At 38.2% G+C, this 27,459-nt stretch overlaps 1 protein-coding gene and 1 pseudogene across 4 annotated transcripts in view; both read right to left on the bottom strand.

The window, feature by feature from the left end:
* Hormad2 (HORMA domain containing 2) overlaps positions 1 to 27,459 on the bottom strand; it is a 119,705-nt gene that overhangs the window by 40,799 nt on the left and 51,447 nt on the right. The gene's annotated exons all lie outside the window — the stretch shown is intronic.
* Positions 935 to 27,059, bottom strand: LOC101838039 (annotated as a pseudogene).

Below are 27,459 nucleotides of genomic sequence, written 5' to 3'. Positions count from 1 at the left end.
AAACAAGCAAACAGCCAACAGCTTTATAGTTAATATAGTGTCTTGTGTGTTATTTGGGGACTGCAACTGTGGCAGGGCCCAGATGGATGGCGGGGAAGACTACACTCTACACTGTACAAAAATATTTATGTATTTATTTTTCATTCCTAAAATTAAAATGCACAAAAATATTTCACTACTAGGTCCTCTAACTATATCTTGAAGTATTTTTAGAAATATACTTATTGTCTTCTGGACAGAAATGGTAAATTGACATTTCCTTTACAAACCTCACTATAGCCAGGCAGTGGTGGTACAGTCCCAGCATTATGGAAGCAGAGGTAGTCAGATCTCTGTGATTTTGAGGACAGCCTGGTCTATAGAAGGAGTTCCAGGATATCTAGGGTAACACAAAGAAACCCTGTCTTGAAAAACAAAACAAAACAAAAAATGACATTAGAATGAGAATGATAAATTCCAAAGGCAAAAACTTAAAAGAACAGAAGAAATGAGAAGACAATAGCTGGGCTGGAGAGATGGTTCAGTAGTTAAGAGCACTGACTGCCCTTTCAGGGCCCTGAGTTCTGTTCCCAGAACCTTATTTATGTATAATTCCAGCTCCAAGGGATCCAATTCCCACTTCTCGTCTTCCTGGGCACCCACATAAGCACACACATAGGCACACACACACACACACACACACACACACACACGCACGCACGCACGCACACACACACACACACACACACGCACACACAGGTGGGGCACTTTATCTCCCTGTGTCTATTTGGCGGAACACCTTACTTACTTTTGTGCACACGATAAAGAAAAACAAAAATTTTTAAATATGGAAGTTAGAAATTCTCCCAAAAGTCTAGACAAGTCATTTCATAATGAAGGCCACAGAAAGCTTCAGAGCTTTATAGTTCCTGAACTCTTTTTTATTTCTGTTTTGAAACCAGAACATTTTATTTTATGACTGACTGAAATCCTCAAGATGAACTAGATGCTGCAACAGCTGCCCTCTTGGGTTTAGATGTTGTCCCTTCATAGAATCCATGTCTGAATCTCCGATAGACTGTTTAGCTGCTCATTCCAGTAGTGTTTTGTCTTCTAGCCTTGGCACTCCAGTTACACTCTCTTGTGCTTGGCAGGGTAGCCATATTTGCCACAGGCCGAGTTTGAAGTTGGTAGGTCTTAGAGCCACAGAGGTGGCACGACATGTGCATCTTACTGCAACACTTCCCAAAGGATGATGTTCCTTTGCATTCTTGCTTCTGTCACTGAAGCCAAAGAGACTAGAAGGCAGTGAGCATATAGGACTACCAGTCTCCAAAGATCTTAGGGAAGAGAGATAGATGATATATAGAGAAGAAACAAACATGGACATTCAGAGAGAAGGGAAGAGAGGAATAAAAACTCTTAAGCTGAACCCAAAGGTATATGTTGTAATCCTAGGACTTGGGATGCCAAATTTGAGGCTAGCCTGGGCTATAGATCCTGTTTAAACAAAATAAAACAATGCAAAAGTCTGAACACACAGGCACAGATACAGATATAGACACAGATACAGACACACACACACACACACACACACACACACACACACACACACACACCTGAAAATAAAACAAATCTACATACAGGTAATTAAAGGAGATAAATCTATAACTATAAATAAGAACAGGATGCCATCAGAAAACTCTGTTCAGAGAAAAACAACAAAGGACTTGCGAATTAAAATACAATCACACCAATGAAAAAGAATGAATAGATAATTAGGACAGGATTTAAAGATCCCTGTCCCCAGAACAAGACAAAAGTACAAACATGGAAAGTTGGTCACAAATATTTTTAACAAACAGAGTCTCTACATAGAAAGTCTGATATCTATATGGGATCCCAAAAAGAGGAACCAAGGAATGAATTTGATGGAATATTACTTCCCTTAAGGAAAGAAATCAAGAAAGTTTCCCAGAACGGAGGGAAGGCCTGACTTACCAGACTGAAATGGGCTACTACATATCCAGGACAAATAATGTATGAAAATGGACTTACATCAAGGGAAGCTGCTATGAAATTTCAAAACCTTAAGGAACAAAGCTTCCAGACAGAAAATCAATCAGAAAATTAAAAAGAATCAGAATGGTCTGAAATGTCTCATAAAGCAACAATACTGAAAGCTAGAAGACAGAGGGAAAATGTCTCCAAAATTTTTCATTGCAAAGTAATTATCATGCTACATTTTTATTTCCAACCAAACTCTCAATCAAAAGTGGAGTAAAAGAATGACATTTTTAGGAAATGTAAAATTTCAAAAATATGCTTCCCCTTTGGTTATTTTTAAGGAGAAAGTATGCTCCACCAAAATGTGGGGCAAAACCAAGAACAGGAAACAAAATGCCCAATACTGGCAAAGAATTCTCTGGTAAAGGATGGTTTTATGGTGAGAGCAGCACCAGGAAGAAAACCCTACATGCTGGTCAAAGATGAAAGTGATGTTTGTGACTAGCTAAGGGAGAGTCTGACCAGCACTGTGTGGCAAATTTTCTATGACAATGGAGTGTTTATATGCACACTGTCACACAGCAGCCACACGGAAGAGTTCATCAGGTGTGCAAATACAAACATCAATATACTGAAAGTAGTTCTAGTAAAATTTATTGAACCAACCCTTCCCTGAGGGACATCCAGGTTATTCCTAATTTAGAACAATTATAAACAGAACTTTAATCATAATGCTATGAACTAGGGGTTACGACCATTTGTTGCTTGTCCACAAGACCCGGGTTCAGTTTCTAGCACCCATATCAGTTGGCCTGTTACTTCAGTTCCAGATGGTTAGATAGCCTCTTCTTGCCTCTGTAGTCACCACACACATGTGCATATGCTCTCAAGACACACATATACACATAAACAATAAATCAGTTTTTAAAAATAAAAATACTATGAATTACTCCTTTTTAATGCTCAACTGTAGGTGGATGAATCTCTGTGAGTTCAAGGCCAATCTACTGTACACAGAGAGTTCCAGACCAGCCAGAGTTACACAGTGAAACCCTGTCTCAAAACAAATTCAATGGCCATCAGGAAAAACATAATGAAATGCACAATAAAATGCATATATTTTAAGTGTATATCTTTTTCTGTTTTGATAAATGATAATATAATCATAGCTACAATGAAGATTTAGAACATTCACCATCCTAAAAATGCTCCCATATGTCACACTCACTAACCAGCTCAGACAAATATGAATTTGTTTCCTCTCATTATAAATCAGTTTTCTACTATTTACACATATTTTAAAACAAGCCGTGGCTCATCCTAGAACTCATTAGGTAGACCAAGCTTGTCTTGAACTCAGAGAACTGCCTGTCTCTGCCTCCCAAGTGCTAGAATTAAGAGTTGCACCACTTGGCTAGCCATAGTTTACTTCTTTTAAATTATGCAAATATGTTCTTTTGTTTGACTTTATAAAATTCATACTCATATTTGACTGTATCAGTTGTTCCTTTTTACTGCAAGAAATAATTCATTTTCCAAAGACATCAAAATTTGCTTATTCTTTGATGTACTAATGACATTTGGGTCGATTCCAGTTTGGAGTCATTATAAATAAACTTGTAATGAATGTGTACATACAAGCCTTTATATGATTACGTGTTTTCACTTCCTGTGCTTAAATACCAGAATTAAAAACTATTGCATTATGTAGAAAGTACATGTTTAAGAATGCTTGATGTTGGAGCTGGAGAGATGGCTGAGTAGTTAAAAGCACTGACTGTTCTTCTAGAGGACTCAGGTTCACCTCCCAGCACCCACGTGGCAGCTCACAACTGTCTGTACCTCTAGTTCCTGGGTATCTGACACCCTCACACTGACATACACGCAGGCTAAACAACAATGCACATGAAATAAATAGATCTAAAAATGCTTGATGTCTCACAAAGCACTAAGATATAATTATTCTGAGCTTTTGTTTTCTTCAGTATCTGTTAATAACTAAGTTTCTCTTGCTGTAAAATTCAAATTCACTGCTAAATTCAAATTCATCTGCTAACCCAGTCCAGTGATATCTTAAAGTTACATATATGGTATTTTTCAGATCTATGGTTCATTTTGTGCTTCTATCCTTAAAACCAAACACTTTCCATATTTTCCTTCCTCATTGTACTCATTTTTCTCTTTAAATCTGTGACCATAGTTATAATAGTTTTCTTTTCATTTATCTCATTGAGGTCTGACCTGAATAAAATAAAAACCATCTGTGAATTTTGATAAATACATACACAGTAACAACCAAAGTCAGCTCTATTACCAACTCTTTCAATTTTTATGCCTCCTATTCAGTTTTCTAATCAATTTTCTGTCTCTACAGTTTTGCAAAACATTGAATAAGAGGTCAGCTTCTTGAGTATCCACATAAGGAGCTCACAGACTGCTCCAGCAAAGCTGAGAACACTGTTTGAGAAATTAAAGCCTCAGTTATACTTGGAGGCACATGTGTATAATGCTAGCCCTCAGAGGTTAAGGCAAGAAAATCATGTATTTGATGTCATTTAAGGGTCCACGGGGAGACCATGTATAAATAAAACCAGTCTCTTGAAGCACCCTAAGTGTATACAGCAAATGAAGAAACCTGCTAGAAATTGCTAAAAATAATAACAAAAGTCTAAGGTATTTGAACCAAATCCATTTTCCCCACCCACTCAGTTCAATGATAACTTATTCTGCTCTATCCCATCACAGACTAGTACACCAAGAACACAAGGCTTTCTCCTCTAAGCTCTAATACTGAGGGCTATCATCATACCCAGGGGACAGCAACATTTATCTTGTATTCAAATGCATACTGCTGGTCATAAGTTCCAAGGGAGTACAGTCATACAGAGGCATCTCCCTCCTTTCGTCCATCCCACACGGATGAGTTTTGTGAATAGGATCACTGAAATTCTGCAGTCCCTCCTTTGACTGTCTTGTAAGGTAGTGTCTCCATGATACAAGAGGCAAGCAGGGAAGATCTGAGTCTACTGTCCCCACTCCACCTAGCATTGTTCTGATTTGAATGGGAAATGCCTCACCAGGCCCATGTGTCTGAACAGCTGCTGGTCTTGTTTTCAGAGGTTCTGGGGTCTGGCTGGCACTAGGAGTTGAGTCACTAGGAATGAGTTGCTGAGAATTACAGCCTGGCCCTCCCTCCAGTCTTTTCTGCTTCTTGATCCATCAAGATGTGAGGAGCTGCAGAGTATTCTGCACCATCAGACTACATCCCTGGATACTTCAAGCCAAAATAAACTTCACCTCCCTTAAGTTGTCTCTGTTGGAAATGTTGCTGCAGGAACTAAACTAAACTAACATAGCTTCTGAAGCATCACTGCTACTCAGAGAAGCATGTTGTCCTCACCCTAGCCCCTAGGGTATGAATCAGAGACTGTTTTAAGGAAGTTAAAGAGATTGTTTGGCTTACTGGAGATACAGGTAGAAGACCCTGTAAGATGATTCTTTCTTGGGGAAGAATCAGGTAACAGGCCATTTTTTTTCTTGAGTCAGAGCAATTTTCAAACATAAAACCCCAGAAACATCTCTTCAAATGAGTTCAACCATGATTGGACTCAGGCTAACAACTCGTGATTGGGGAGGGGTGTGGGGGCACTGTTGAAAACAGTAAATCAATCACTACTAATCAGCTGAGTAAATTTAAGTCCTGAGTGTGGTCCTGCAAAGAGACAGAGGAAAGTCATGCTAAATTACTCTTATTCCAGCATACCTTTAAATTCAAGAGCTTTAGAGCAGAGACAGGTGGATTTCTGAATTTGAGACCAGCCTGGTTTTCATAGGAAGTTCCAGGCCAGCCAGTGGTACCTAGTGAGACTATATCTCCAAACAAGCAAACAAACAAAGCACCGACATGGCAGCTCATAATTATCTGTTAACTCCAGTTCTAGGAGTTAACCCAACAACCATGGCAAAACACCAATGCACATATAATAAAAAAAAGTATGTTTAAAAAACTAAAGGAAACTGTGATGATAAAAGTGAAATACAAAAGCATGACATTAAATAGACAATATCGATAAAAAGATAAAAATTACTAACCAAATGGTAATTCTGGAGATAAGGGAATAAAAAAAATCACTAGAGAGGTTAAGTAGCACATCCAACTAGTAAAGAAAACAATTAGCAAACCTGTTGATAGATCAATATAAATTATGAAGTTAAGAAAAGATTGGAAAATGACAAACCATATATATTTTGGTGATTATAGTAGACATGTAACATACCGGGGAAGGTATGGATGAAAAGGAAAGAAATTGCAGATGAAAAAGAACCACCAGAGCTGGGTAGTGGTGGCGCACACCTTTAATCCCAGCACTCTGGAGGCAGAGGCAGGTGGATCTCTGTGAGTTCGAGAGCTAGTTCCTGGACAGCCTCCAAAGCCACAGAGAAACCCTGTCTGGAAAAGACAAAAAACAAAAACAAAAACCCACCAGACAATGAATAATGAACAATTTAGCAGAGGCTTCTTGCAGGCCTTAACAAGTTCCTTAAAAAGTATAAGAGCGCCGGGCGTTGGTGGCGCACGCCTTTAATCCCAGCACTCGGGAGGCAGAGGCAGGCGGATCTCTGTGAGTTCGAGACCAGCCTGGACTACCAAGCGAGTTCCAGGACAGCCTCCAAAGCCACAGAGAAACCCTGTCTTGAAAAAAAAACCAAAAAAAAAAGTATAAGAGCAAAACAAAACAAAAACTTAAAAATCTAGATAACAAAACTGAAAGGCTTTATCAATGAGAAATATTTGTGGTGCTTACAAGCACATCTATGGGAAAATAAAGAAAAAAAGAAAAGTGGTCATAGTTTTTAAAATGATAGATAAATCCTCAGCTGGGCAGTGGTGGCACACACCTTAATCCCAGCTCTCTGAGTCCAAGGCCAGTCTGGCCTACACAGTGAGTTCCAGGCCAACCAGGGCAACATACAGAGATACCCTGTCTTGAAAAACAAAACAAGATACATCCTCAAGAAGAGCCTCAGGAGGTCTTTTAGGAAGGATCCCACAAAAAGACATTGCTGTCATAAGGGTGGACAGCTCCAAGAGTATGGTGACCGTGAATATCCAGTGGAGGGATGTAGGGTGAGATGACAGACAAGATGTGGAGTGAGAAAAATGATACTGACCATTCTGATCTCGTATAGTCCCTAGGATCATGTATAAGTTTATGGGGTTTTTTGTTTGTTTGTTTTTGTTTTCAAGACAGGGTTCCTCTGTATTGTTTTGGAGACTGTCCTGGAACTCTCTCTGTAGACCAGACTGGCCTCAAATTTACATAGATATCTGCCTGCATCTGCTTCCTGAGTGCTGGGATTAAAGTTGTATGCCACCAACACCTTGCAAGTTTTTAAAATAATAAAAATAAATATTAATATCAAAGTTTCTGGAATATATAGAAACATTATATATGGCTATACAAATGTGCACATTAAACTGAATGTTATTGTAAATAACTCAAAAATGCTTTTTAAAGTTTATAAAGCTAGAATGTTAAAGTAAATTAATTGATTAATTGATCATTAAAAGAAGAAAAAAATTGTTTTTTTTGGAGGCAGGATTTTCTCTATGTATCTTTGGATACTGTCCTGGAACTCACTCTGTAGACCAGACTGTCTTTCAACTTAGAGATTCACCTGTCTCTGCCTCCTGAGTGCTGGTATTGAAGGCATGTACCATCACCACCTGGCAGAAAACAATTTTTAAATGAAATTAGTGTAGTCTAAGTGTAGAATGTCAATCAATAATCTGAAACATGGTAAAGCAAGGAAGGGGTCCTTCACAGTCATTCCTCACGCACATCTGACACCCTGCAAGCAACCTGCAGCCTGGCAAGCTTCTTCCATAGTGCCCTATGGAAGTACACCTTTCTACAAATCTTCCATACCACAGTTTTACTGTACTTTTTTCTATGTTTAGACACACAGATACTCACTACAGCAGTCAGTATAGTAACATCCCCTCCAGTTTTTCAGCCTGTAATAATAGGCTACATACTACATTGTTCAAGTATGTTGTAGTCCACCTCATCTATATTTACTGAAGTACTTTCTGTGATATTCATTCAACAGTGAAATCACCTAACAAAAGTTTCCTCAGAATGTATGCCTATCTTTCAACAATCTATATGACTGTACATTAAGCTGAAAGCAAGAATCCTAGTTATTTCAAATACTCAAAACAAAGAGTACTGCTAAAACTGCTCTTAAATTCAATTTTCAAAAGCAGTATAAATGAATACTTTTCTTTCACCTATTGAAAGAAATTGTAAAAAATAATATGCATATTCTATATAGTTTCACCTATAATACAAATATAGTATACGTTTTTTGCCTGTACTGCACAAAAGAGCCAAGTGTCAGTTAGAAAAGGAAATCATCAGCTACTGCTGCTGGTAGTGACAGAGGTACACATTTTTTAATCCCAGAACTTGGGAGGCAGAGACAGCCAGATCTCTGAGTTGCAGGACAGCCAGGCCTACACAGAGAAACACTGTATACTTTGAAAAAAAATCATCATGTTAAATAAGCTAGGCTTAGAAAGGTTAAATGTCACTTGTTTTCTCTCAAATGCATAACATATAGACAGGAAAGGGGAAGGGTAACTATTTTGGAGGAGAGAGTTCAGCAGGAAGACTAAGGGGGAGGTAAGGAGTACAACAGTGATGAATATGAGCAAAGCACAATGACAGGCATTTATAAAAATGTCACAGTGAACTCTGTTATTTTGTATGCTAACTACAATTAATGAGAAAAAGAGATACTAGGGACTGGGAAGATGGAACAGCATGGCATGCATTCACCTTTTATGAAGCAGATGTTAAACTCAAGGTCAACTTATAATAGAACTATCCCTAGAGACTGGAGAGACTTTGTTACAGCAGTTTTGGAGCCTAGTCCTCAAATACAATAGAAGACTGTGTGGAAAGATGAGGCTAAGATGACTGAGCAACAATGATGTAGGGCTAAAAGTAGGGAAGTCTCACAAGACCAACTTCTTGGAGAGGGCTATTATGCTGATGTACAAAGGCAATCTCTATATGATGACCATGACCTGCACTTATAACACATAGTAGCTTTGAATGCTTAGGACAGAATTGGAGAAGTAGGAAAGAAAATTGAGTCATTAACTAAAGTTATACAGGGCCCAAAGGTAGTCTTACAAAGGATTGCTTACAAAGACTCACCTCAGCAGTAAATAGAATGATATCAGACTCAGAAGCTAGACTAATAATAACTAAATCTCTGGCTTTTGAAAATGCTAATGAACAATGAAAAAGGGTTATTAGACCATTAAAGGCAAGTTCAGAATCCTTGGAGGAATAGATCTGAGATACAATCAATATTGAATTTCATGATGATGCTTGGATAGGAGAGGTGATTTCCAGAGGTTTGAAGAAAAACTTAAATGTCAAGTGTTTTAATTGTGGCAAACACAGTCACTTAAAAGGGACTGTAGATATGGTGTTCTAGAAACAATGTTTTTTTTCTAACAGAACACCTCTCTCTTCTGGATTATACAGAAGGTGTGGTAAAGGCAGGCATTGGACAAATGACTATAGGTCAATAAGGAACAGTCTAGGTAATTCTTTGTTGTAGGGCAATGCCTTGAGGGGCCTCTCACAGGCCTACATGCCAAATTTGGTTTCAGTCATTTCCTGTAACCATGGAAGGAACTCCTTCCAAGAGCAATTAAAGAACCTAATACCTACTTTAAAAAACTATACTGATCTATAGAAGAGAGATTAAATTCAGGAGAAACCATAAAACAAATATTCTGGCAAACTTCTACAAATGAACAAAGACCAAAATTAAAAATACGAATAAATGACATTGCCATTGAGGCCTTATAGACACAGGTTTGGATGTCTCAATAATTGCTCCAGAATCTGACATTCAAATTGGCCTCTACAGGAGGTAAATGTTCAGCTTTTAGGGACTGAAACTTTATTTTAGGTAAAAAAGCGCATGAGATGGGTAGGAATGTATGGGCCCGGACAGAGGAAAATAGCAATGAACTTACGGGGACATGATTTGTTACAGCAATGGAATATTCAGATTAACAATCCTCCAATCTCAGAAACAAACCATAAATTAACATGTTTCTGGGAAAAATATTAGAAGGTATTATAAAGAACAGTCACTAATCATTTAGGTTGTACAAAAACGAGGCATAGCCGCTGTTCATCTTTCAAAGACATCAAAGCTCTACCTTTAAAATGGTTGATGGACAACCATTAAGCAATGGCCTTTAACAACGGAGAACCTGCAAGCTTTAGAAGCGCTGGCAAAGTAGCAACTAAATGCTCAACATATCGAAGAATCAACCAACCCTTGGAATTCTCCTGCATTTGTTATGAAAAACAAATCTGGAAAATGGAGAATGGTAAAGATCTAAGAGCTATTAATAAGGTGATTCAACCAATGGGCTCTTTACAGTCTGGAATTCCTTTGCCAACTTTATTACCTTACAGTTACTGATTTAAAAGATTGTTTTTTCGCTTTACATAAAAAGACAGAGAAAAATTTGCCTTCACAGTGCCTACTTATAATAATTCTCAGCCTGCTAAAAGATATCAGTGGAAGTTTAAATAACCTCACCTTGTGCCAATATTTTGTAAGTAAGCTATTGCAAATAATACCTACACAATTTCCTCAATCTATAGTTTATCATTAAATGGATGATATTTTACTAGCTGACTCAAATGTAGATACTTTAGAAAGAATGTTTGAAGAAGTAAAGAAAATTTTGTCTTGGTGGAGATTACAAATTGCTTCTGAAAAAATACAAAGAGGAGAGTCTATTAATTATTTAGGATATAAAATAGGTCTACAGAAAATTAGACCCCAAAAGGTGCAAATTAGTAGAGATCGATTACTGACTCTTAATGACTTTCAATGACTGCTAGGAGACATTTCCTATATAAGGCCCACTATTGGAGTAGAAAAACATGAACTGGGTAATTTGTTCAAAACCTTAGATAGTGACAAGGACTTAAAATAATCCAAGAGAATCATCAGCTGATGCTGAGAATTATCTTTGGTGGAAAAGAAATTACAGGATGCACATGTAGATCATTTAGATCCAAGGCTTGATTGCATTCTGGTTATTTTACTCTCTAAGCATTCTCCTACAGGAATATTCGTGCAGGGGAAAGATATTATCTTAGAATGGATCTTTTTACCACATAAACAGAGTAAAAAATTAAAAGCTTATGTGGAAAAGACCTCTGAGTTGATTCTAAAAGGAAACTTGAGACTTTGTCAATTAACAGGAATAGACCATGCAGAAACTGTAGTACTTTTTACTAATAATGATATTGACAAATTATGGGCAGAAAGTTATCCTTGGCAAAGAGCTTGCAATAATCTTTTGGGAGAGATTAACAACAAACATCCCAAAAGCACGAGAATTCAATTTATAAAAAGAACTAACTAGATCCTTCCTCACATTATATGGGGAACACTAATGTCTGGAGCCCCTACATTTGATACTGATGCAAATATACCAGGAAAAGCAGGATACAAATCAGAAAATTTAAGTAAAGTGGCTCAGAGTCCTTATGATTCTGTCCAAAAGTCAGAATTAAATGCTTAAATGCTAATCTCATTGTATTAGTGGATTTTATGAAGCCTCTCAGCATAGTTACTCATTCGCAATATGCAGAAACAGTTGCTCTGCATATTGAAACTGCTGAATTTATATTAGATGATACAGAATTGACTTTATTATTTATCCAGTTTCAAGAAATAATCAGGAGCCGGGCGTTGGTGGCGCACGCCTTTAATCCCAGCACTCGGGAGGCAGAGGCAGGCGGATCTCTGTGAGTTCGAGACCAGCCTGGACTACCAAGTGAGTTCCAGGACAGCCTCCAAAGCCACAGAGAAACCCTGTCTCGAAAAACCAAAAAAAAAAAAAAAAGAAATAATCAGGACTAGGAATCAACATATACATACATACATACATACATGCATACATACATACATACATACATACATACATACTCATCACACATCCAATCCCATATCACAAGGTGGTGATGAAATTGATCAACTATTGATAGTAAATGCTGGAGGCCTCAGAATTTCATAAAAAACATCAGTAGCAAAGGTTTTGTTGTTGTTGTTTTGTTTGTTCTTTTTGGTTTTTTGAGATAGGGTTTCTCTGTGGCTTTGGAGGTTGTCCTAGAACTTGCTCTGTAGACCAGGCTGGCCTTGAACTCACAGAGATCCACCTGCCTCTGCCTACCAAGTGCTGGGATTAAAGGCATGTGCCACCAACACCTAGCCAGTAGCAAAGGTTTGAAAAAAGATTTTTCCATTTCTTGGCAACAAGCCAAGGAAATTATAAGGAAATGCCCTATTTGTTCTTTACACAACCAAACTCCACTACCTGTAGGAAGTAACCCAAAGGGTACTCACAGGAATGAAATCCTGCAGATGGATGTGTTTCATTTTGTAGAATTTGGAAAATTAAAATATGTATACCACACCATTGATACCTATTCAGGATTTCAAGGGGCAACTACTTTGTGTTCTGAAAGGCTGATTCTGTGATCACACATTTGCTAGAAGTTTTGGCCATCATGGGTATACCTGTACAAATTAAGACTGACAATGCTCCAGCATATATATCTAGTAAAATGAAACAGTTTTTTGCTTATTACAATATAAAGCCTATTACAGGTATACCATAAAACGCTACAGGGCAAATAGTTATAGATAGATCAAATTGAACTCTAAAAGATATGCTTTATTAACTTTGAATTTTCTGAATGCTAATGATAAAGGAATGACAGCTGCAGAGAGACATTGGATAATAAAAAAAACTATGGAATTTAATTAGTTGATATACTTTAAAGATGTACTGACCTCAGAATGGAAACCAGAATGTGTGTTATGTCAGGGAAGGGATTTTTCTTTTATTTCCACAGAAGAAAAGCTATGGATACCATCAAAATTGATAAATATCATATTTGAAAAAGAGACACCCCTGGATTAGAAGAGGTGATAGTTAATCAAACAACATGGCCATTCAATCTAAACTAACATATAAAACAAACAAATGTTTTTCATTTGATCAGATATAACATGCCATAAGAAAACCACCCCCAAAACTAGGGTTGAGGAAGTTTTTTTTTTTGGTTTTACGAGACAGGGTTTCTCTGTATTGTCTTGAAGGCTGTCGGTCCAGCCTCGAACTCACAGAGATCCGCCTGCCTCTGCCTCCCGAGTGGTGGGATTAAAGGCATGTGCCACCACCGCCCGGCGAGGAAGGGTTTTGTTTTTGTCTTTTCATGTTTCTGCTTTTCTCTACAGCCATATAATACAAATTATCTTTTGTAGTCCCAGTCCAATTAAAAATTAAAGCTAGCTTTGGAGTTTGAATGTGGATCTCTCCTTCTCTAAACACAAGCACATTTGTTAAAGTAAAATCTAAATCTCTGTCTCATGTCAGAAGAGCCACCTGAAATGGTATAGAAGAAAAGCAAAAATTAAAGAACTATTTTATTGCTATTAATCTCATAATCCTTTGGTTCTATTTTGAGTCTTTGAAGTTTTCCTTGAGGTATAAATTTAATCTAAAATTTATAAGATTAATATATATATTTTAAAGCTTTTGTCATGATATTAATGGGTCATATAGAGTACTAACTAATTCTAGAAAAAGGCTTCTTCTAGCTTCCTGTACATGATTTCAGGTTTGAGTCTCTATCATATAACTTGGAATTAAATTTTATACTCTGGATGTACACAACAAATATTGATCCTTTAACCTCTTTGAAATCTGCTGCGTATGACATTTTAAATGTTTTTGAATTTTCTGAGGTGAACCATGGCCATGCCTTAACAGGGACCTTTGAAGTCTACAAAAGGATGATGGGGCCCTACAATGACAATTACATCAGGATTGTAACAACACCACGAAGCTGAAAAACACCACCTAAAGATGGGCGTTGGACAACAAACTGCTCAGGACAATTTCAAGGTGCTAGCTGACATGATCCAGCCTCACTTACAGACTACTCTAGCCAAGACTTGAGATAAGCCCTGCACTTTCCCATTATGCAGAGACTGGACAACAAATGATACTGCTACCTCTCCTAGGACTTGACAATTAACCCAAGTTTTTCTTTTCAGGGTCCCCTAAAGATGCTGTTGCTCCCAGACATCACGTAGAAAATTTAAGAATACAATGCCCATATTCCCAAGAGGTGGGGTGGGTGGTTTTTGAATGCTCAATGGGTTATGGACATTTGTCATTGTTTAAGGGGCATTAGTTACAAGTTGTTATTTGTAATGGTCAGGAAAAAATTGAACAAAGGAGAATAGATTCAGAGTTCTTGTTTTGAAAAGAAAAAAAAAGGGGGATATAGAAATAGGATAAAAAGGTAGATTCCTGAATCTACTTTTAAACCAAAAAGCAACTACTAGTTTTAAATATTTTACATTGGCTTGGAATTTTTGTATATTGATTCAAAGTTGAGATTATTTTTGTTAGAACATACTATACACACATTTCTAATCTTGTCCAAAGTATTGTAACTATGCAACTCATTTAACAATGTAATACAAATTTTTAGCCCTGAAAGTTATTATTACCAACTATTTAGGATAATAAGGAAATACAGGTTAGTAATTAGTCACCTACTACAATCAAACTTGTAGTCATATTAGGTATGTCTTCAAGGTCAAACAGAGATATAGTTTAGATAGACAGGTCATCTTCAAACACTTCAGAGATCTGCAGAAGGTGGTATTTAAGATGGTTTAATAACATAGGTTCTTTTTCTTTTTCTTTTTTTATGACAATGAGACATGTTTGCTCCTGTCAGTACTAACCTACTTCAGAGAAGATGGTGGGCATCAAAGAAACTCCACATGGAGTTTACTTTCTTTGTGGCAAAAGTTAGACACTGGGCAAGAAATTGCACTTGCCTCGACTGCTGAAAGTATGCTGTCCAAACTGGACAAGCAGGATACAAAAGAAAGGACTGCTGAACTTTTCCAAGGCAAGGTAGGACAGCCCTTCAGAGGAACCTTGAGTGACTGTCTAGACAGTCAGCTGTTTCTGTCATTTCTCACATTTTTTGGAAGTCACTTGCTTGCACTTCCTGCTTACTCAGGTAATATGATTTCTTTCTCAGTTCTCTGATGGAGTTGAAAACTTTATAGTTATAGTTTTCCTTGTTACCATATCCCGAAAAGAAATTCACTAAAGAAATGTAAAGTATACAAGATTGAGAGACATAAAAAAGATAGTTTTGCTAATGCAAGTTAGAATAGAAAGTGAATTAGGTACAACTTTTTGGATTCACCAAGGTAGGAAAGATATGGAGTTTTTCTCTGGATTTGTCAACTGTTAATGGACTAGACATTGTTGATGTACTTATTGTCTGTATATATTTTATATAGTTATTATACTTATTGTATATAATTTTCTTATATTAGTTATAACCTTTTAATTTTTAGACAAGAAAGGAGAAATGTGGTGATGTCTTATTTACATTCTAATAAAGCTTGCCTGAAGATCAGTGTGGAGTTAGCCACTAGCTAACCATAGAGGTCTGGAGGTCTGTACAGACAGACAGGAAGTGAGATAGTTGGGCAGAGAGAGGATATATGTAGGATGAGACAGGAACTTGGTCTCTTTTAAGTCTGAGGATTTCATAGAGGTAAGAACTCTAGTAGCTGGCTGCTTTGCTTCTCTGATCTTTCAGCTTTCACCCCCAAATATCTGATTCCGAGTTTTTATTATTAAGACATATTAGGCCGGGCGGTGGTGGTGCACGCCTTTAATCCCAGCACTCAGGAGGCAGAGGCAGGCTGATCTCTGTGAGTTCGAGGCTGGGCTGGACCGACAGCCTCCAAAACAATACAGAGAAACCCTGTCTCGTAAAACCAAAAAAAAAAAAAAAAAGAGAGACATATTAGAACTTGTATTACACTTAACAAAATAGACTACCTTACCTAACAAACTCTATTTTTTTGTCAGCAGACAGCCTGAGTTTCACACAGTTAATGTGTCTCCTATTCCTTCACCCTCCTTTTCTATTAAAAACTTTTCTGTAATAGTTTATTCTTGGCATCTCAGTCATTTCTGTACTTGCTGGATCAAAGTTCCCTTGTGTCCAATGTAATCCTAGGAGCTCTGCAGAGAAGTACAAGGGTATGCAAGAGCTGTTCAACTTGGAGCTTCAAAGCATGATTTCTACCAACACCTGGGCAGTTTCCTGCATCTTCCCTTCTCTGTAGAGACCATATCCAGTAAGCTGTCTTTGGATGTCACTGCATCTTTCAGTTTTTCCATTCCTGCAGGCAGAAATTCCCTCTTCTTTACCCTTCCCTACACTTGTAAGTGGCAGTTGGGCAGTGGAATATGCTATCACTGGGGCATGTTGAAGTTTCTAGACTCCAACCATGTCAGAGCTCCTGGGCTTAAGTTTCTTTCATTTGGAGACAGGAACCAGAAGGATCTCTGTGAGCTTGAGGCCAGCTTGGCTTGCATATTGAATTCCAGGTCAGCCAGGGTTCCATAGTGAGGTTCTAACTAAAAAACAACAACAAAAACCAAAAAGTATTGCAAAAGACAATTATCTTTTTTTCTTTAAAGAAAGAATTTTTTGGAATACTGAGGACTCCTATAAATATAAAGATATGAAACCCAGGAATGATACCCCTTCCCACACACTCACAAGCTATGTTCATAGATCTGCCCCAGCCTGAGACAATTCTCTAAAGGAACCTACCCAGCTCTCTAGTTTTAAAGAAATCTAACAAGCAATAAATGCATGGGTGTTCATATTGTGTGGGTATCCGTTTCTTTAGAAAGTAAATGACCCAGAGACAGATATTGGGGTTCAAGCATCAAGCTGAAGATCAGAAAAGCAAAGCATCTGCTCACTAGCCTGTATTCTACATCAGAATGAATGGCAATCCTGGCTCCACCAAACCTTTCCTGCAGTTTCTCCTCAGTGTGGCTGGAGAATGAAACCTGACACTGACTACTAAAGACCCTGCTCCTGTCTTTTATACCCTCTAGAGCTGGGATTAAAGGTGTGTGATCCCAAGTTGCTGAGATCATCTTTGTGTGAACTGTTTCTCTTTAGGACTGGGTCAATCTTGTGTAGATGTGGGTGGCCTGCAACTCACAGAGATCTGTCTACCTCTTAATCTTGAGTCCTAGGATTAAAGGTGTGTACCACCACCTCTTAGCTTCTGGCTGCTTAAGGCTGACTTTGCTTTTCTGAATCCTCAGGCAAGCTTTAATAAATCATTAATAATATATCACCACAGGTATCTTAGGGTTTCAGCTATTAGGAAACACCATGACTAAAAGAAACTTGGGGAGGAAGGGGTTTATTTGTCTTACACTTCCATATTGCTGCTGTTCATCATCAAAGGAATCCAGGACAAGAACTCAAACAGGACAGGAACCCGGAGGCAGGAGCTGGTTCAGAGGCCCTGAAGGAGTGTTGCTTACTGGCTTGTTCCTCGGCTGGTTCAGCCTTCTTTCTTATAAAACTAAGGACCACCAGCCCAGGAGTGTATCATCCACAATGGGATGGGCCCTCCCCCATCAACCACTAATTAGGAAAATGTCCTACAGGCTTGCCTATAGCTGATTTTATGAAGGTTCTCTCTCCTCAGATGACTCTAGCCTGTACCAAGTTGACCTAAAAACTAGCCAGCAGAGTGAATATTTGTATATGTTGGTGTTGTGTGTGTGTGTGTCCAGAATTATTGCTGTGTGTCTTCATCAACTGCAGTCCATTTTATTGACTGAGGCAGGATTTCTCAGTTGCACTCAAAGATTGCTGATCAACTAGTTTAGCTGGCCTTAAACTCACTGAGATCCTTATGGTTCCTGTCTCCCAAATGTTAAAATTAAAGGCATATGCCACCATACTTGGCTCAATATGCTCTTAATGGCCAGAAAAGATGGCCTCTTAATGCCTCTCTAAATTCTAATGCCATTTTACTCTGAACTGCTACTGTAAGAGACAAGAAAAATGAGAACTCTATACATATAGACTTTTATGTTGTTATCCAAGATCCAAAAAATTTAAAAAAACTATAGCATCTACATAGCTCACAATTGTCATTTAAAAACTTCCTTCAGAAGAGACAGATATTATATTCTATATGACCCATTTTATGTCCCATGCCCATGGCTGGATTCAGGGTCTCCTGACACCTTGCTTCCCTAGAGTTTTCTCTACTACCAATACTTCTATGTGGCACTAGTCTCCTTCTGCCTTGCTATACTTCTCAAGAAGCTAATCCTTACTTTTCTGATGGGACTCCTGGACAAAGATAGAATCAATTATTGGAATTTTCCCATTATGGGACATATCTATTTGGAGAGATGGGATGGCTTTCATTAGAGTATATGTCTTCTTCCCCATTTGAGGTTTTAGGACATGAAAAGAAAACTTTGCCAAGCTTTCAGGATTCCAGTAAGTTCCAGGATTAATTAGCAACATTCATAGTTTTTCCATTTCCTCCCCTAGCAGGTGTAATGACAGTTTCATTTCATTACTGCATAATAGCTATAAAGACTAAAACAATTGTAATGTTGTGGGATATTCTGATCAGACTCTGTCACTCCCGATACTGCCAAAGTTTACTTCCAATCAGAGGTCAGAGCTAGATCCTAGCTGACCAGAATTAGCTATAGAGATTTTGTAGGACTCAGGACATATATAAACAGGAAGTAGTAGGGAGGGGTTAGAAATATTGGTATACCATTTAGATCAAGTAAGGAGAGAGAGAAGAGGTCATTGGTTGTTTCTCCACTACTTCCTGATCAATCAGGTTTCAACCTCATATCTTACCCCCAAGTCTTTATTAATAATAGAATAATTTAGATAATCATTATCCTTTTGAGGCTAAAGAGAAAGCAGATAAATTTATCCTTACTCATCTAGGTCACAATGTATATAATGTAGGATCTGCCATCCAGACTGTGGAGTTTTGAATGAGGATGGCTTTTATAGGCTCACATGTTTAAATGTTTGGTCTCCAATTAGTGGAACTGTTTGGAAATGATTAGGAGGTGTGGCCTTGTTGGAAGAGATGTGTCATTGGGGGTGGTCTTTGATGTTCCAAAAGCCCAGGCCAGATCCAAACTCAATATGTGCTTGCAGATAATAGGTAAGGTCTTAGCTATCTGCTCCAGCACCATGCCTGCCTGCACCATGCTTCCTAACATAATGGAAATAGACTAACCCTGTGAAAGTGTGAGCAAGACCACAGTTAACTGCTTTCTTTTATAAGCTGCCTTGGCCATGATATCTCTTCACAGCAATAGAACAATAACTAAGACACAGACAGTAAGCCTTAAATGGGACCACAGTTGTGATGTTCACGGAGAACAAATGGAACATTACTTGTATTTTGCCAAGGGTATAGCGAAGTACATAATGAAGCCAACTTATTACAAGGTCTAGGAGATCATACAGAAAAGGAATGAAACCCAGCTCCATTCTTTTTTCTGGTTTTTCATGACAGACTTTCTCCTGAAACACATTCTGTATACCAGACTGGCCTTGACCTTATAGATATGCCTACCTCTGACTCCCAAGGGCTGGAATTAAAGGCATGTGCCACCATATCTGGCTATTTTTTCTTTTTTAAAAACATTTTTTTATTTATTGTGTCCTTTTCCATGTGATAGGTAAAAGAATTTGACTCTTTATTGATATTGGATCTGTTTATTCTGACTTGATCCACTGGGCCTTTTATCAAACCAATATTGGATTACAGGTATAAGTGAGTCACATTTTCTCTTGCTTGTGAAATTGATATTCAGACAACACCCAACCATGGCCACCACCACCATATTATATAGAGGAGGCTGGCCTTCAACTCTAGATCCTCCTGATTAAGCCTCACAGTTGGGATTACAGGTGTGTGCCACCATGCCTAGATTCCAACTTCTTTATGTGCTTTCTTTAAGTTCTAGAACTCATCACCCCTCTATTAGGAAGGGATCTACTGGCTAAATGAGGAAGAAGCAGTTCATTTAACTGGCAGTCAACTTTGGAGGTGCCCCGGGAACAGGGTATTAATTCGCTAGTCCTTTTTAAAGAGGAAAATATTGTCCTCTTATTATCTTTTCAAAGAGTGCTTGATTTAGCAAAACTCATGCTCTGGAATGCCACAACTATTTACTGTCTCCCAGGTCAGATCAAATTAAAACTTTGGGTCCAATACTTTTAGAAAAGATAGTGCCCCTTAAATCCAAAGTCCTTCATGGAATACAGATCCTCCTACAAAGATAGTTTATTCAAGCCATGCCAATCTCTACTAAAAAGTCCTCAGGAAAATATCAATATGCACAGGATCTTAGGGACATAAGTGAAGTTGTTGTTTCCACCTACATTATAGTTCAAGAATTCAAGACTTTTTTCAAATACTAACTAAATATTTTACTATTTTAATTTTAAACTACACCTCACTTTACATACTGTTTTACTAAAATATATAATTTATCTTTATTTTTAAATGGAGGAACTCCAAAACTCAAGAAACTATCCAGTATACCTGGATGGCGTTACCTGAGGGATTTAGGGACAGCACGCCTGTTTGGTAATGCTTTAGCCCAAGACCTATTAAGTTTACAACTTTAAAATGAATCCTGTTGTAATATCGTGATAATGATGTATTGATATTACCACTAAGATTCAGACTACTGTATCAGAGTTACTTTTTTTATTTTTTCTCCTTCTTCATGTATGTGACTGTGTGAAACATATGTGTGTTAATTTTTGTTTGGGGGGGGAGAGAGAGTGACAGACAGACAGAGTCACTTTAGCAATGGCTGGCCTGGAACTTGCTATGTGGCATCAGGTTGGCCTCAAACCTGCTTCTTTCTCAGCCTTCCAAGTGCTGGTGCTGTAGGTATAAGCCCTACACCAGGACACCATGATCACTTTTAATTCCCTTGCTGATCACCTTTCAGAGTCCAACATGTAGGATTCTCAACCTAGAAGCCTGTACACTGGCCGCCAATGGAAAACAGACTAATATTTTGTTGTCTGACTCCAAATCTAAGAGACACCTTTGAGGGTTTCTAGGCATTAAAGGTTTTTGCTGAATATGGGCCCTAAATTATATCCTCTAGTAAGAAGCTCTAAAGGGAGCTCTGCTGGGCTAGAGAATGTCAGAGCATCTGACCAACTGAAGACCATACACCTCCATGTTAAATCCCCTAATCCCTAAAGTTTTCGTGCTTTCTGTTTATGAAATGCTAGTTTTGGCTTTGGGGATTTTAGTCTACAAATGAGGACATTTCCCAACATCAGTAGCCTATTTCTCTAAGCAACTACATCTAGTGGCCCAGTGATAGCCAAGCTTAACAGCAGTAGCTACAACTACTCTACAGTTTAAAAAGCTTACAAAATTAACTTTGGAATAACAAACATGAATCAGAAACCTTGCCAAGATTAGAGAGTTTCAGAAATCAAAGGGCATCATGAACTTACCAGAAGACTGACAAAATATCAACCTCTGCATGTGTGTTAAAACTTGAAATTCAAGTATCCTGCTCCCAACTTTGACCCTGCTAGATTATAAATATATAGAGATTATTAAACAAATCTTTCCTTGCCAATCATACTTGAAAGGTATGCCTCTGGGTATCTCCAAGGCTGACAGTTTTAGAAGAAGCAGTTAAAGGGATGGGGTGGTACAGTAGTTGGCTGCCATAATACCATAGAAGCAAATGTCCTTCCTCTTTATGCTTTGGCCTCCAAAGCAGAGCTCTGCTGTCCTTCTCAGGTCCCAATTAGCCAAGAAAAGCAGCTACATAGACTTGATGGAAGGGTTCCTAGTACTGCATGTCTACAATTTCTGGAAGAGAATGTTAATAGTTGAAAGTTCTCCAGCCATACAACTCTCTAAACAAGTGAAATAACTTATTACAAGGAACATGAGCCGGGCGTTGGTGGCGCACACCTTTAATCCCAGCACTCGGGAGGCAGAGGCAGGCGGATCTCTGTGAGTTCGAGGCCAGCCTGGTCTACAAAGTGAGTTCCAGGACAGCCTCCAAAGCTACAGAGAAACCCTGTCTCGAAAAACCAAAAAAACAAAAAAAAAAAACAAAAAAACAAAAAAACAAGGAACATGAATAGGATGCACTCGTAGCAAGCCTAAACAATAATGTATGACAGATAAGATTGCAAAGCATGTAGCTAAAACCAAGCTCTCACATAGGATCCCACACAACTATATAAACTAATGGTCTTAGTCCCCGATTCTCCAGACCTAATCAAAATGCTGCATGCTTCTTGATCAAGTGTACAAAAATGGAGTACATGGGGATTCTCTATCAACAAAGCAAGCTATCTCACAGATGGACAAAAGACTGATTGCAGAGGCTGATCAATACTTAAATAAAGCCACTCACCAGAGAAGGCATGCCCCCAGGGACCTAATAAAAAGCTACTTTTGTAGGAAAAGCACTTAAGAAATTATTTAAAAAGTGTTTATAGCTATCACATTTGCATACAAAATAAAGCTCAAAACCATTTAGTGCCTCCACAACTTGTAAAGTCTGTCCAACACCTGGGTACCTAATAAGTACAGATTGACAATTAGATTTTATTCAAATTCCTCCTAAAGCTGGATATAAACATTTATTAGTGTTTACAGATATTTCTACAGGGTGGATATAAGCTTTCCTTACTAGAATAGAAAAGGCTATAGTAATATCAAATGTCTTCTTACATTTTCTTTCTACTTAGACTATCAATAGCCTTCCTAAGTGATGATTGGCCTACTTTTATTGTCAATGTAATCTTTTTTTTTTCTTTCTTTTTTTTTTTCAAGACAGGGTTTCTCTGTGACTTTGGAGGCTGTCCTGGAACTCGCTCTGTAGACCAGGCTGGTCTCGAACTCACAGAGATCCGCCTGCCTCTGCTTCCCGAGTGCTGGGATTAAAGGCGTGCGCCACCAATGCCCAGCTTGTCAATGTAATCTTTCTATAACTCTTGGGATTAATTATAAACTGTACTCTACCTGGCATTCCCAGTCCTTGGGAAAAGTGAAAAATGTCAACCATAATTTAAAACAATCTTTAGAAGCCAGGTGGTTGTGGCACACACACTTGGGAGGCAGAGGCAGACAGATTTCTATGAGTTTGGAGGCCAGCCTGGTCTACAGAGTGAGTTTCAGGACAACCAGAGCTACACAGGGAAACCCTGTCTTGAAAAACAAAACAAAACAAAACATGCAATCTTTATAAACATTATTCAAGGAAACTCAGGAACCCTGAATTAAAATATCACCTATTGCCTTCTTAAGACTATAAGCCACCAAATACAGCTGCATTAAAAACAAATCTGTTCTCTAGCTATACAGAAGGACCACCTTTTAATAAAAATTTTTAATGATTTTATTTATTTTTATTTTATGTGCATTGGTGTTTTGCCTGCATGTGTATCTATGTGAGGGTGTCAGATCTCCTAGAACTGGCGTTACAGATAGCTGTTAGCTGCCATATGGGTGCTAGGAATTGGACCCAGGCCTTCTGACAGAGCAGTCAGTGCTGTTAACTGTTGAGTGAGTCATCTCTCCAGCCCCAGAAGGTCCTTCCTAACCACCACTTTTTGTTTGAAGACAAACCACGATTGTCATACTCTACAATACACTGTAAATCTAGAAAAACTCAACAAGCTCTTTAGAGTCTAAAAACAAAGTCTGGCCTGTACAAAAAGAACTGAAAGATGTATGAAATGACTGTACCAAATGCTGGTTTCTATCACTTTGGGAGCTATTAGTTATTATTATTCTATTGCTAATCTTTAGTATGTTTGTATTTGATAAACTGTAGTCTATATTTTCTAGACTCTTTTAATTCCAAGTAAAGCTGATATTTTCCTGTGGTTTTCAACCAATTCCAGATGTCTGATAGAAATCCTATGCCACATGGGAACGTAAGTTCCAATCCTCTGAAACAATTCTGGAAGACAAACCTCCACCTTTCAGGACTCCATTAGGATTACAGAGAAAGAAATTCTCAAGGGGAAATGAAATAGAAATAAGGGTCCTCCCGGGAACAATAGACACAGGTTCTCATAGCCCTGATCCACAATCCGTAAACCTGTAACCCACCAAGAGTCTCTTTCCCTGTTGCTAACAATATATATGCCTTCCTTTGTTTCCTTATCATAGAAGGAAAAACAGCAACAAACTACTAGATTCAGGGTAATGCCAGGATATCTCTATTAACAAAGTGATACTGACCTTTCTTTTACATAGGAAATTCCTTAAACCAAAGAGAGTGATTATGTGGAGTTCCCCCTCTCTCTCTCTCCTCTCTCTCTCTCTCTCTCTCTCTCATTCTCTCTCATTCTCTCTCTCTCTCTCTTTCTCTCTCTCTCCCTCTCTCTCTCTCTCTGTGTGTGTGTGTGTGTGTGTGTGTGTGTGTGTGTGTGTGTGTGTGTGTGTGTGTGTTTCCTAGAGAAAAAACTCAGGGCCTTGTGCATCTACATGGGTCCTGTACCACTGAGCCATATCTCAAGTCCTAGGAAGAGATTTCCTCAAAATCCATCCTCGTATCTAATGAAAAGGACTACTCCAGACCATTCCAACAACTCAAACATAATGCCCGTTCTGTTGTTAAACAGCATTGCTCCCTTTTTCATAGCCCCTTTTCTCTCTTCAGTCAAAGAGTTTGCCTGAAAATTGGATCTCTGCATTCTCAATTTTTATTTCTATAATCACTGATACCATAAATACATACATTAAGAAAAAGGGGGACTGAAGAGATGGCTCAGTGATGACAAGAATTGGCTATTCTTTAAGAGAACCTGGTTTTGATTCCCAGCACTCACATGAAAGCGCACAACTATCTGGAGATCTGATGTACTCTGTGGTCTCTGCAAGCAGCACATGTACATAATATACAAACATACAAGCAGGCAAAATGCCCACATAATACAAAATAAAAACAGATAAACCTTTTCAAAAAAGAAATAAGCAGGGTGGGACCTTAATAAGAAGGTGTATGTTTAGCATATGCAAGATCCTGGGTTCAGTCCCCAGCAGCAATTAAAAAGGATGAGGGAGGGACTGGTGTAGCTGTAATCCCAGCATTAGGATAAACTAAGGCAGAAGGCGTTTCATTTCAAGGCCAGCCTGGACTACATAGAAAGTTAGTTCCAGGCTAACTTTATCAAAATACCCTGTATCAAAATACCAAAAAAAAAAAAAATCTCATTTTAACCTTCTATCTTAAGATGCTGAGAAAAAGGCTGGGCATGCAGGGACATGCTTTTAATTCCACTATTTGGGAGGTAGAGGCAGACAGATCTTGTAATTAGGAACTAGTCTGATCTACATAGTGACTTCCTGGGAAGCCAGAGCTACATTGTAAAACCCTGTCTCAAAAAAGAAAATACTAAGATTGTTTCTGTCATCCATACAGCTTTCAGTATTCTCATAACATATAGGTGCTGTCTTTTCAGTTAGTTCTCAGAGTAAAAACTACATCTATATTTTTGTTTGTTTGTTTTAGACAAGGTCTCTCTATATAGCTCAGGCTGGTCTCAAACTCACAGAGATTCACTTACCTCTGCCTTCCAAGTGCTGGGATTAAAGGCATATGCCACCACGCCTGGTCAAGGCATCATTTTTAAAAGGAATTCAAAATATATCCCAGTAAATCTCTATGAAAGAGATCTCAGAGATCAATTTAGCTCAGCCATCCCCTTGAGTCATTATTTTCTTTTGTAACATTCTAGAGGCAATCATCTATAAAGAACAAAAGTACATATCCAGGCAGTGGTGGCACACACTTTTAATCCCAGCACTCCGGAGGCAGAGGCAGACAGATCTCTGTGAGTTCAAGGCCAACCTGGTCTACAGAATGAGTTCCAAGGACAGCCAGGGCTACACAGAGAAACCCTGTCTCAAAAGACCAAAAAAAGTATATGTGTATGTGTATGTATCTATGTATGCATTAATTGAGATAGGGAGCTTACCCCTTCACAAAGCAGTCAGATTTATCAAGTAGTTATCATTATCAAAAAAGCCATCTTCAGGAGACGGGAAAACTGGAAGTTTCTGAAAAATGATTTGATACTATTCATTCAAGAGCTATATAAAATTCTAAACTATGTAAATTTCACTTCTGCTACTGTGTATCCAATAAAAATAAGGAAAGGTGCTTTCATACCTGCAAAGATACTTATTACAATGCTATTTACATAACATTGTCAAGAGTTAACCTATCTTTCTGTCACTAAGAAATGCTTGATTCTGATTTATAGCTTTGGAGTCTCCACTACCTGACCAACTAGCCCCACTGCTTTGGGCCTGTGGCAGGACAAATTGTTTACTTCAACACTAGGAAGCAAAAAAAAAAAAAAAAAAAAAAAAAAGAAGAAGAAGAAGAAGAAGAATTTCAAAAATATGCCTCAGTGACCCACAGACCTCTTCCTAGGCTCCCACTCTTAAAAGGTTTCATCAGTTCTCAATAATGCCAGCCTGGGAACAAAGCCTTTAAAATAAACAGTACTGGAGAACACTCAACATTCAAGTATGACAACCCAAATATTTAAAAATAGAGAAATAGGAAATTATGAACAACAAAGTCATTAAACTTTATATATAAGGGCTAGGGTAAAACATATTTACAAAATCAGTGCTAAAATAAAAGTAAAATTATATATGCCATGATTGAAATAATACACAAATAAGTGTATCCATTGGAAAAGGTTCTTTCAGATTGTGAATAAAATTCAGTAGTAGAACAAAATAAGGCCTGGATTCAGTTCTCAGCACCAAAACCAACCAAAGAGTTCTACTGAGCCAAAACCAACCTCTTCCCTATCTCTGCTCTACTCACAATAGCTATTTTCATCCAATGTATCTTAATATCCTGAAACTACACAAACGATACTACTTGAAGTATCTGAAAGGGATAATTACCATTTTAGTGCCTGGATGTTAGAGAGACCCAATCAGGATCTGCAGGTGTCACTCACCAGGATAGCCTTGCACAGGTCAGTCAGCACAGCCATAGTGGGGACATGTTTGAGAAGTATCTCAGAACAGGTCAGACTGAAATGTTACCCAAAAGGATATATGTTGCACCCTTCCCCCATAGGTGTCTGCTGAACAGCTTGTGACTAGGAGCTTCTAGCAAAAATACCTCTTGTCCCCTCCTTCCAGTTAAGCCTGAATGCAAGTTCCTGTTTTCTGCCCATCCTTATTGTCTAAATGCTAATTGTTGTTATTAGCCCATCCTTTGCCAGAGGACCCTGGGAACATAGGCTTCTGACCTTGGTGGTTTTCCACCATGCCTGCTATTGGTATATTAATGCTCCGCTCTTGTTAAAATAAATGCCATTCTCCTTGTAAAAATAAGCCTCTGTCTTTGTGTTCATTTACATCCTTAGCCCTTCACCAGGATCTTTGTGA

Source organism: Mesocricetus auratus, unplaced genomic scaffold, assembly GCF_017639785.1.
Source record: "Mesocricetus auratus isolate SY011 unplaced genomic scaffold, BCM_Maur_2.0 Super-Scaffold_100006, whole genome shotgun sequence".
NCBI classification, from domain to species: Eukaryota; Metazoa; Chordata; class Mammalia; order Rodentia; family Cricetidae; genus Mesocricetus; species Mesocricetus auratus.
Note: the sequence above shows the minus strand (reverse complement) of the source record. Positions and strands in the feature narration are given on the sequence as shown.